This window comes from Tamandua tetradactyla, chromosome 5, assembly GCF_023851605.1.
Source record: "Tamandua tetradactyla isolate mTamTet1 chromosome 5, mTamTet1.pri, whole genome shotgun sequence".
Classification (NCBI taxonomy): Eukaryota; Metazoa; Chordata; class Mammalia; order Pilosa; family Myrmecophagidae; genus Tamandua; species Tamandua tetradactyla.
Genome location: NC_135331.1, coordinates 31,561,488 through 31,571,302, shown reverse-complemented (window position 1 = coordinate 31,571,302; position 9,815 = coordinate 31,561,488). Strand labels below are relative to the sequence as shown.

General features: G+C 43.9%; 1 protein-coding gene across 2 annotated transcripts in view; it reads left to right on the top strand.

The window, feature by feature from the left end:
• The window catches only part of LIMK2 (LIM domain kinase 2), a 72,980-nt gene that overhangs the window by 211 nt on the left and 62,954 nt on the right, over positions 1–9,815 (top strand). The gene's annotated exons all lie outside the window — the stretch shown is intronic.

Below are 9,815 nucleotides of genomic sequence, written 5' to 3'. Positions count from 1 at the left end.
TAAATCTGGGCCGGGGGTGCCTGAAGGTAGCCCGACAGCTCCTTCGGGGTTTCGGGCTGAGGAGACCCGCGTGGTCCCGGCTTCCTGGAGGGAGGTTTTGAGGGGTGAGCACGGTGCTCTCAGGGACCTGGGAGGTTATCAGACTCCGGAAATTGGGGAATCAGGGCATCGTGGGGGACAGAGGGCTCCGAGGAGCCGGCGGGTTGGGGGACTTCCCGGTAGCTGGAGTCCCCGCAGGAAGGGATCCTGGCTTTGCTAGGATGCAGCTTTTTTTGTGGACCTAGCGGTCCCCAATCTAAAACCCTCTGTGGGGAAGTTGGGCGTCCTGCGTCCCCTTGGGGTGGGGACTTCGTGGAATATGGAAAGTAAGGGGCTCTAAACTTGAGGGGATGAATAGTGTATTCTTTACCCCGAGTTCTGGGTTTTCTGTGGAAAATGTGTGTGGGGGCGAGGGGTGCGGATTTCCCGACTGTGTTCCAGAGCTACCTGTGGACATCTGGGGGTCTAGGGGTCCCCTGGGTCTTGGGGCTCTTTGCAGGAAACAAGGGAGTGTGGGGTCTCATGGGGTTTAGGATGCCGATTAGGGGCAGGTAGAGATTGCACGATTTTGAAAAGTCTCTACTACAGATGGGAAAGGTACCTCCTGGGGTTCTGGGCCCTCTGGGCACTCTCTTAGGAGCTGGGTGTTCCGTTGGCCTCTCTGAGACTAGGGACGGATGTGGAGAAATGCCTCCCAGAAGGGGGAGTTGTCTGATGGTGAAAGGTGGCCTCAGGGTTAGATTAATGGACCTGAGTCCCCTCCCATCCACCCCCTACACCATACTTCTGCTTCCTGTCCTCCCCGCCCAGCACCAGCAACGTTCTGTCGCCTATATTTCTCAGCCACCTCTGTGGGTGGCCCAGCCTCTGGGTTGGTCAGGGTCAGCATGCAGAAGCTCTAGAGATGGCAGGAGGGAATGGGGGGTGGGGGGGTGGGGAGAACCGTTCTGGAGATGTCTGCCCCCGCTTCCTGGCTTTCAGCCTGGGGACAGTCACTTCCTCCATCCTGAATACAAGGACCAGGCCACCGGTTGGTCACTTCCTCACCATGGGAGTATGGGATTTTCTCTTCGTTCTTGTTAATAGGCTTTTGCTCCCCCCCACCCCCACCCACCCACCCAGGTTTCAGAGTTCTTCAGCTCAAATGATTTCCAGCAACTCTTTCTAGCTCCTGTGTGACGTAGGTTCCCTGTCTTGAACCTTGTTTCTTAAAAACTTGTGAAAGATCTTAGAGTGTAATGGTGCTTATCAGATTTTTCTCTGAATGAACCAGAAAGCTTACTAGAGTCTGTTTTCTCATTGCAAAATGGATAACCGAAAGTCTGACCTTTTTGCTTAGGGGCTGGTGGGGTGGGGGATTGAGGGATTGGCCAGCTTTCACATATTCAGTAGCTTATGCATTCATCTATTTATTAAAAAAATATTTGTTGATACTTCTTCGCCTTGCACTTAGCCAAGCATTGAGGAATACAGTGGTGAACAAAACAGACGCAGTTCTTGCTCTTGTGGTGCTTACCGTCCTAAAGATGGACAATACAAAATTGAGATAATAATTAAGATAAGTGCTATAAGAGTGCACCAAAGATGGGGGTAGAGTCTAGGGAGTACTTTCCTAAGAAGGGCAAGTTTATGGTGACACCTGAGGATTAGTAGAAGTTAATCAGTGGAACATTTCCAGCATAGGAGACAGTGTAAAAAGGCCCTAAAATAGAAAGGCACATAGTACCCTTGTCCACCTGAGGGAAAACCATTATAGCTTTTTAATGGCCCAGAATTGACTAGTTAAAGGTCCTACAACTAAATATGTGGTGGTGGTCAGAGTTCATATTTTCCAGTGTCAAGTCCAGTGCTTCTTCCTCTCAACCACCAGAACAAGGTTGCCTGTGAAGTCAGAGAAGGAAGTAGGACATAAACTTTTACTTGTTTTGTCCAAGATAACTCAGATTCCTCTTGTGTAACAGGAGAATCCACAACAAAGAAATCAAATATTTACTGAGTGCCTGTGGTGTCTAAGGCACCAAGCTTGGCCAAGTTTTACCTCATAAATTTTAAAAGATGTTACAGCCAGGAGAGACCTTGAAATAATGTAGTCTTCTTATTTCACATGTGAGGAAACAGGCCCAAGGAGGAAAAGTGACTTGCCCAGGGTCACTCAGCTTGCAGTAGAGCCAGGACTAAATGAAGTCTTCTTCCAATACTCTTTCCGATATTCCAGGTTGCTTGAGAAATGCAGGGTCTGGCACATACTAAGCCCTTAATAAATATATGTGGAAATGGATAGTGTGTGGTTTGTGCTTTGAATAATTTATTGTCTGGTTCTAACTAAGGGGAAAAAACCCTGACAAATCAAGACAAGCTTTTATAAGACCAGTATGTGATGACATGAAACTTCAAAGGTGGGGGAGAATTCTGTTCATACCTTCATTCCACAAATGTATATTGAGTACCTACTATATGCCAAGCACTTCGATACCCTGGAGGATACAGCAGGAAATAAAATATACCAAACTCTTTCCCTCATGGAGTGTATATTCTGGTGGGAAGAGACGGACAATAAATATATTAATATCATATGTGAGGGGTAAATGCTTTGAGAGAAGGAATAAGTGAGTAGAAATTGGTGGATAGGCACACTGGGTGGTTTGAGAGTAGAGTACAAAGGTGGGCAAATTTCAGGGTCATCTTGAGGGATAACAAATTGATATGTGTGGTAGAGAGTTGGGAGGTTGCGGAGTCAGGAAGAGGAAGATAAAGGTTAGAGAATGGCTGAAGCCAGGCTATAAAGGACTTTAACTTCCAGGCTGGGGATTGTGAAGTTTTCTAGTTTGCAGTAGAGACCATAGGTTTAGAGGCAGAAGGAGTCCTGATATGGGCATATTGTTTTTAGAATATCTGTCTGACATTGGTGGGCAGGATGGATTGGGCCACAATAAGTCAAACCACCAATCTAGAGTACGGTGGGAAATTGGTGGTAGGAGTGGAGAAGAAGGCATCTATCAGTGAAAGATGCCGTATGTCAAGGGCAAGACAGGATAAACTTGGAAGTTACTGCGTGTGGGATGAAGGAAGCAGGGTAGAGTCTGAGAGGTCAACACGATTTCAGAGCTGAATAGGAACCCAACGTGTTCATGTCACTTTCCTACCTTCTTGGTGGCTTTTCTGCATCTTCTGGGGGATAGAGTCCCAGCCCAGGGCTGTCTTCTGGTCAGTGCAGCCTGGAGGGGGCGCTGTTAAGGAGCAATGGGGACCACCTCTAGGTATCACTGGCACTTCAGTGAGAGGGCCTGGAGCTGTGCAGTGTCTTATACGTCTATCTTCTTTCTCACCCTTGGCCTTTTTTGTGTGTGTGTATGTGTTGTATGGTGGGGTTCACATTTCGTTCTTTTCTGTGTGACTATCCTGTTACTGCAGCATCATTTGTTGAATTTTTCTCTTTTTTTTTGTGGGGGTGGGTTGGGAGGGGGTACATGTTGGCCTTTCCTTTTTTTAACCAAGAATTAAATACTATTACTTATTAATTTACATCTGATAATAGCTAGAACAAGAAACCATTGCCCGTTAAAGTATCCCTTGAGCATCTGCCCTAGGATTCTATTTTGTTAGGTCTTCCTGCCTGTAATTTATTTTTCCAGGAAAGAAAGTTTAAAAAGTGGTTAAGAACATAAACTTGGAGCCTAGTAGACCCATGGTCTAATCTCAGTTTATTGGCAGAACATTTCAGTTTCCTCTTCAGTAAAATGGAAACAATAATAGTCTTGGTACTAGTTTTTAATCTCATGGGATCTTGGTATTAAATAAATTCATACTTGCCTAGGGCTTAGGACACTGCCTGGCTACATAGTAATTTTTGGTTCTTTTGTTTTTTCCCCATATCACTGTCTACTGGTAAAGAACTGCTGTAAGGGAATATATGAATTGGTTAACTGGTTCTCTGATACGGATTATTTGCAAGCCCCCCCAGATAAGAAAATGCCTATTCATTCATGCCTGTGTAAGCGTATGGTTAGAATTGAGATCCTGGGTGGCTCAAAAGCCACAGAAACCATCTGTCTCTTTGGTTTGTATACTGAGTATCCTATTACTGTTCTCAGCTGTCCTGCCCCTGGCACCTGGTTTGTACCTTTCTGACACGTGAATATTTCCTTGTTCCTTACACTGCATGAGTATTTCCAGGAGCCCCAGCAATTCCTGACTTAGTCTGCCTTACACGTGGACACATAGAAAAAATTTGCTGAATTCATTTTGAAAACGTGCCCTTCATGTTTCAGTGGATAATATATTCAGTCAGCTCAACCTTTTCCCTGGCTGGCCAAATGCATAGACGTATATGAAGGAAGAAAAACTACTCACAAATAGGTTGCCGACTAAGTGCCAGACACTACAGGAAGTATTTTCACGTTCATAATGTTATTTCCTTTAATCCTCTTGCTAATCCTATAAGGTAGGTGTTATTATTATCTTCTTCTTGAAGATTAGGATACAGGCTCAGAGAGGTTAAATAATTTGCCCAAGGACACAAAGGCAAACAGTGACAGAGCCAGGGTTCAAAACCTGAGCTAACTCCAGTTCTTTCACTTGATCCTCACAAGTTTTTCCTAATGAACAAAACCTTCTGAGACGCTTGTCTGTACCTTAACCTGAAAAATGAGAGGCCCCTGGTTTGGTGTCACAGTCTCTTGGAGCTGGTAGGAATCATTTGATCCCTCCTTTATCCAAGGGGAGGAATTAAGGTCTGCAAAAGTTCAAAACTTCCTTAGTTTATTTTTCCTTTTTTCCTGAGACGCTCCCTTTGGTAATATTTGGTAAGCTAGTAAGGAGGAGAGCCCTTTGGACTACAGAAAAGAGTATCTTGAGGAACGTCAATCATTGCTGTTAGTCTTGTTGGTAGTCATTTCATTAAAATGTGATCTCGCCCCTCTTGGCTGTTCTCTACCAGCTGCTGCCCTGCCCCTCTGCTTCCTGCTTCACCCCAGAACAAGTGGGATTTATACACCTGACCAGCCAGTTCCTGGGGGGCACAGTGGTTACCGTACTTGTTGTTTTATGCTACACTGAATTGGCTGGGTTTTGTTCCTGGTTCACATTGTCTGGTGCAACGTGAGAATCATTAAAGATTTTTCTCAAATGAAATGATAGGATCTGTGGATGTTGGTTCAGGCTAGGCATTATGATCTAATGAGCTCTCAGTGCTTGGGGATTTCTCTCTACTTTGAAGCCCGAAAGGGACTAGTTCACAGAAATTCAATTCTTAGACCAAGTTTAAGGTGAATGTCAGTATGTTACAGGAAAAACACTAGTTCTGAGCTGGGATGCTAGGCCAAGGCCTTTTGTTGAGTAGCTGCATGGTCTTGCACAAGTCTCAATTCCTCAGGTTGCATCGGGTAGTAAAAATTTAACTGGCTTGGTAGTCTCAGAACATGGATTTGAGTCCCTCCTGGATCAGCTTTCACTAGCTTTATGATGGTTGGACAACTCAGTTCTTCAAGCCCATTTCTCTTTCAGAAAAATGAAATGGTTGGGTTAGATTAGATGATTTTTTTTTAAGACCCTTTCAGCCTTACTATTCTACCACAGTGGATTCACAGATTGTTTGAGGGTCATATCACCAATTATTAAAATTGGGAGAGAGAAGCTCCTGAAAGTGAGAACATTTGTAATGAACCATTTGTTATTATTCTCACCTTGTTTGCAATGCACATTTGCCAACTTTTAAAAACAATACGTTCCAATAATAACTGTAGGCACAGTTTTCTGATTATTAGACACCTAATAAAGGTCCCTTGTGTGAGATTGCTGTGGACATTTACTTAATCACATTCCCTTTCTGGACTCTGACAATCAGTATCTATTGTTGATAAGTCTGCAAATATGAGAAGCAAACACTATAGAGGGAGAGGTGAACAGCCTGGTACAATGTGGTGTTTTCCTAGAGGAAGGCCATCCCAGGCAGACAAACTGGACTTTGGATCGGTCTTCCATTTGGCCTCACAGAAGTCTGCAGAACTTGGCATCTTTATATTTCTCTTATGTTTTCCAGAATAAAGGTTATAGGAGAATTAGAATCGTTGACTTTCAGGACCGTAAGGAAGTTGAAGAGGCCAAGAGTTGTCTGTTTAACAGAACCTGGCCTTGAGAGGCTGACAGCTCTGGGTGAATATCCTGGCTGAGTTATTTTCTAACAGAAAAAGATAGACTGAGGCCTCTCCATCCACATAAGACTTTGCTTTTAGGTAGTAGCCTGGGAGCCAGGACACTTCTATCAGTGGAATTATCCCTGCTGACTGTTGGAGCTTCTTTTTGGAAATTACCTTTAGAGCTGGCAGCACCTTTCATTTGGATTCACCACACAATGAGTGTCTATTCTGTACCAGCCCTATGCTAGGCCTGAGATAGGAAGATGGTCAGGATGCAATCCTTAGCCCTTGGAACTGGGCGTGGGGAGTGGCTGAGGGAGACAGAAACATTCACAGAGAACTGTAACTACAGTACAAATGATATAGAACAAATGCAGACAAAGTAGAAATAAACATTGCCTGCCTTTGGGAACCATAATGGAAGGGTAGAGGAAAAGGTGGGGAAAGTATCCTAAACATGGAGTGCTTGAGGTATGAATGTCTGGATACAAGAACATAAATGTTTGTGGCAGGAATAGAAAACAGATCAATATGTAAGTAGAGCCTCCCTTTGTAAGGGATGATGACAGAGAAGGGTGCTTTGGGGCCACCTTCTAGGGTACTTTTATTCCTTCAATAAATGTATATTGAGCCACTGTAGTAGTCCAGGAACTTGGGACATGCAACAGACTGGTTCCCCCAGTTTTTTGGAGCTGACAGACTAATCTGGGAGTTCGCCAACTTTAATGGTGTATGAGGAGTTTATGTTCCTGCCTCAGGGTCTTTGCACATGTTTTCCCACCTCTGTCTCTTGTGTAATCCTTTCTTTTTCTCCCTTTTTTTTGCCTGACTAATTTATATTCACCCTTTAGAGCTCAGCTTGGAAATTACTTCCTCAAAGAATACTTGTTTGCCACTCCTACTCCCCACTCTCCTGGTTGTGAACTTGATATTTCCTTCATAACACTTGCCCCAATTTTAATTTAAAAGTTCTATATATCTGTCTTATGTTTAATCTCTCTTGTTTGCTTCTATTTCCCAGCACAGTGTTAGACACGTAGTTGCCATACAATAAATATTTGCTTAAAGAATAACTGAAGAGCATTGAACTTAGCAATATGTGTTCGCTGTTAACCTTGATGAGACAGCTTCAGAGAAATGGTGGGGGTGGAAGCCAGAGCATGGTGGATTATGCATTAAGTGAGAAGTGAGGAAATAGGGCAGTACATGTAGACAATTTTTTCCTAAGTATGACTGTGAAGGTGAGAAGCAAGTCTAGTAGCTAAGGAGAAAATGGGATCCAGAAGTTGTTTTTGTTTGTTTGTTTGTTTTTAATGAGAAAGACTTGAATTTATTTAAAGGCTGTGGGGAAGGAGCCAGTAGAGGGAAGAGTGGTGAATAATAACTGAAGGTGCAAGTCTTCTAAGAGGTAGGCTAGGATGGAATCCAGAACAGGTGTGCTGTGCTAAACAGGCAAACCTTTGTTCTGTAGACATTGGGGAGCCGTCCTAGAGGTGAGATAGCCTGGAGCCTGGGTGAGCCAGCAAAAATTGTGCAGTACCCTGGGAACAGAAGCCAAAGACCAAAACTGGTGCTGGGGCAAAGGTCTGGGAAGAATTGGAAAGGCATTTGGGAAGGTAGAACCAGGCAGATCTGCTGAATAATTAGGTGAGGTAGATGTGAGAGAAGGGAGTAAGGGGTCCTGATTTCATAACCCTAGTACTTAGCACAGAGAATCACATCTAAATAGATGTCTATTGAATGGTTTTGAGTTTCCCAAGAAACCAGCAGGCTCTGGAGGATGTGGCAATAATGAGTTATTTTGAATATCTCATCGGGGAAAGTCCTGATCCTTTTTGACTTCTGGAAACAGCAGAAGTTATTCAGAGCCAAGATGTTGATTTGCTGAGTAGTGGGTGGTCAGGTGAGAGATACTCCTTTTGGGTTAAAAAGTAAAAGCAAGAAACAAGATGTAGCTCTAAAATAATGAGATTTGCCAGGGGCGAGGAGTGTGGTGGTTCATAAAAAAGTCCTTCCATGTAAGAGTTCCAAAATGTTTCTAACTAGTACGTTTGTTGAAAACGTTCTGTCTTCGTTATTTTGCCTGGTGTCAGTAATCTGACCTGGTTTAAGTCTCTCAGGCTTTCTGCCTTGGCTTTTGTGGATGATGTCATACTCTCTGGCCGCTACTCCTCTGTCATTCCAAAAACAAAAACAGAAAAGCTCCTCTTCAGAGTTTGAGAATTTTCAATCCAGGAAAGATGATTGCTGGCATATATATGTTCCTGTCACTATGGAGAGGGAGGCAAGGTGGTGTTTTAAAGCCTTCTGCAAGCTTAACTCTCTCCTTTGGGGTGTGAGGAGGACGGCAGACGGTGCCCTGGATGCCCTGAAATGCTGCTGAGCAATCTTGAAGTGCCCTGAGCTATGCATTGTCTATTCATTGCTGTTGTGCCTGTAAAACAGGGTTCTGCGATGGTCACTGTGCCTGTGCTTGTGGCCAAAGAGAACAAAGCTGCATACATGGAGCACACAAGGGAGTCTTGTAACAATCTTGCCCTGCTTTCTAGGGCCCAGTCAGGTACCACAGCTTGATCTTAGCAGGCCTCTTTATTTTAAGAAGTTGGCATCTGAGCCATGCCGGGATTGTTTTGTTCTGGGCACCTCCCTTTGGGAGACATGGAGAGACTCTACTTTTGCCCACACTAATCCAGCCTGCACAGCCTTCCCAGCCTTTGATAAATTTTTCCCATCTTTTAAGGGTCACCTGAAGTGTCAACTTCCTCTACAAAGACTGTGCTGGTTCCCCTCATAACACAAATGGTGAGGTGTAAAGCACATGGGCTTTAGAATGAACCATACCTGAGTTTGAAGGCTAGCTCTGCTACTTGACTCTCCACTGCTCCCCGGCCCCCAGTTTCAATTCCCCCGTCCATTAAATGAGTATAATAATACCTATTTCATTGGATTGCTTAGGGAATTAAATGAGATTGGGTCTGTGAAGGCACCTAGCACAGTTCTCGGCATATGGGAGGCATTCGATAAATGTTTGTTCTTTCCCTTCTGTGTGCATAACTTCCTTGCTCTGAACAAAAATAGCATTTTGCTTCTACCTCTGAAATAACATCTGAGTGGGAAATTATATTATAGAGAGTTTCTTTTCCAGTGGATTTCCTCTTTATGGGAAAGCACTTTGAGGCCAGGGATGATATTGTCTGACATATTGTCTAACATGGTGCTCATGGCCTGAGTGAGTTCCTGGACTAGGGGATGGAGACTCTGAAAACCAGAGCTTTTGAGAAATAGTAAAAGACAGTAATATGTTTAACCAAGAAAGGAGTTTCTGGGGATTAGCTGGGAATAGCCATAAGAAAGGCTGACATTGAAAAGAGAGATATCCTGTTTAGAACCTTAAGTAAGGGCTGAAAGTATTAGGAAAGGGCAAATTTTGTTTTAGTAGTAAAAGGAACAATTGAGCTGTTTAAAATAGTGGAATGAGACTATTTTTGAGGCTATGAATTCCCTGTCCCTGGAGAGTTGAGCAGGGCTGGACAAGGGCTTACCAGAGTTCTGTGGAGTAGAGACTTGTGCATCCACAAGAGCATTTTCCTAGACCTTTAACAACGAGACTCTGTTAACTTAGTCTGTTTTGCACAGTAGGAA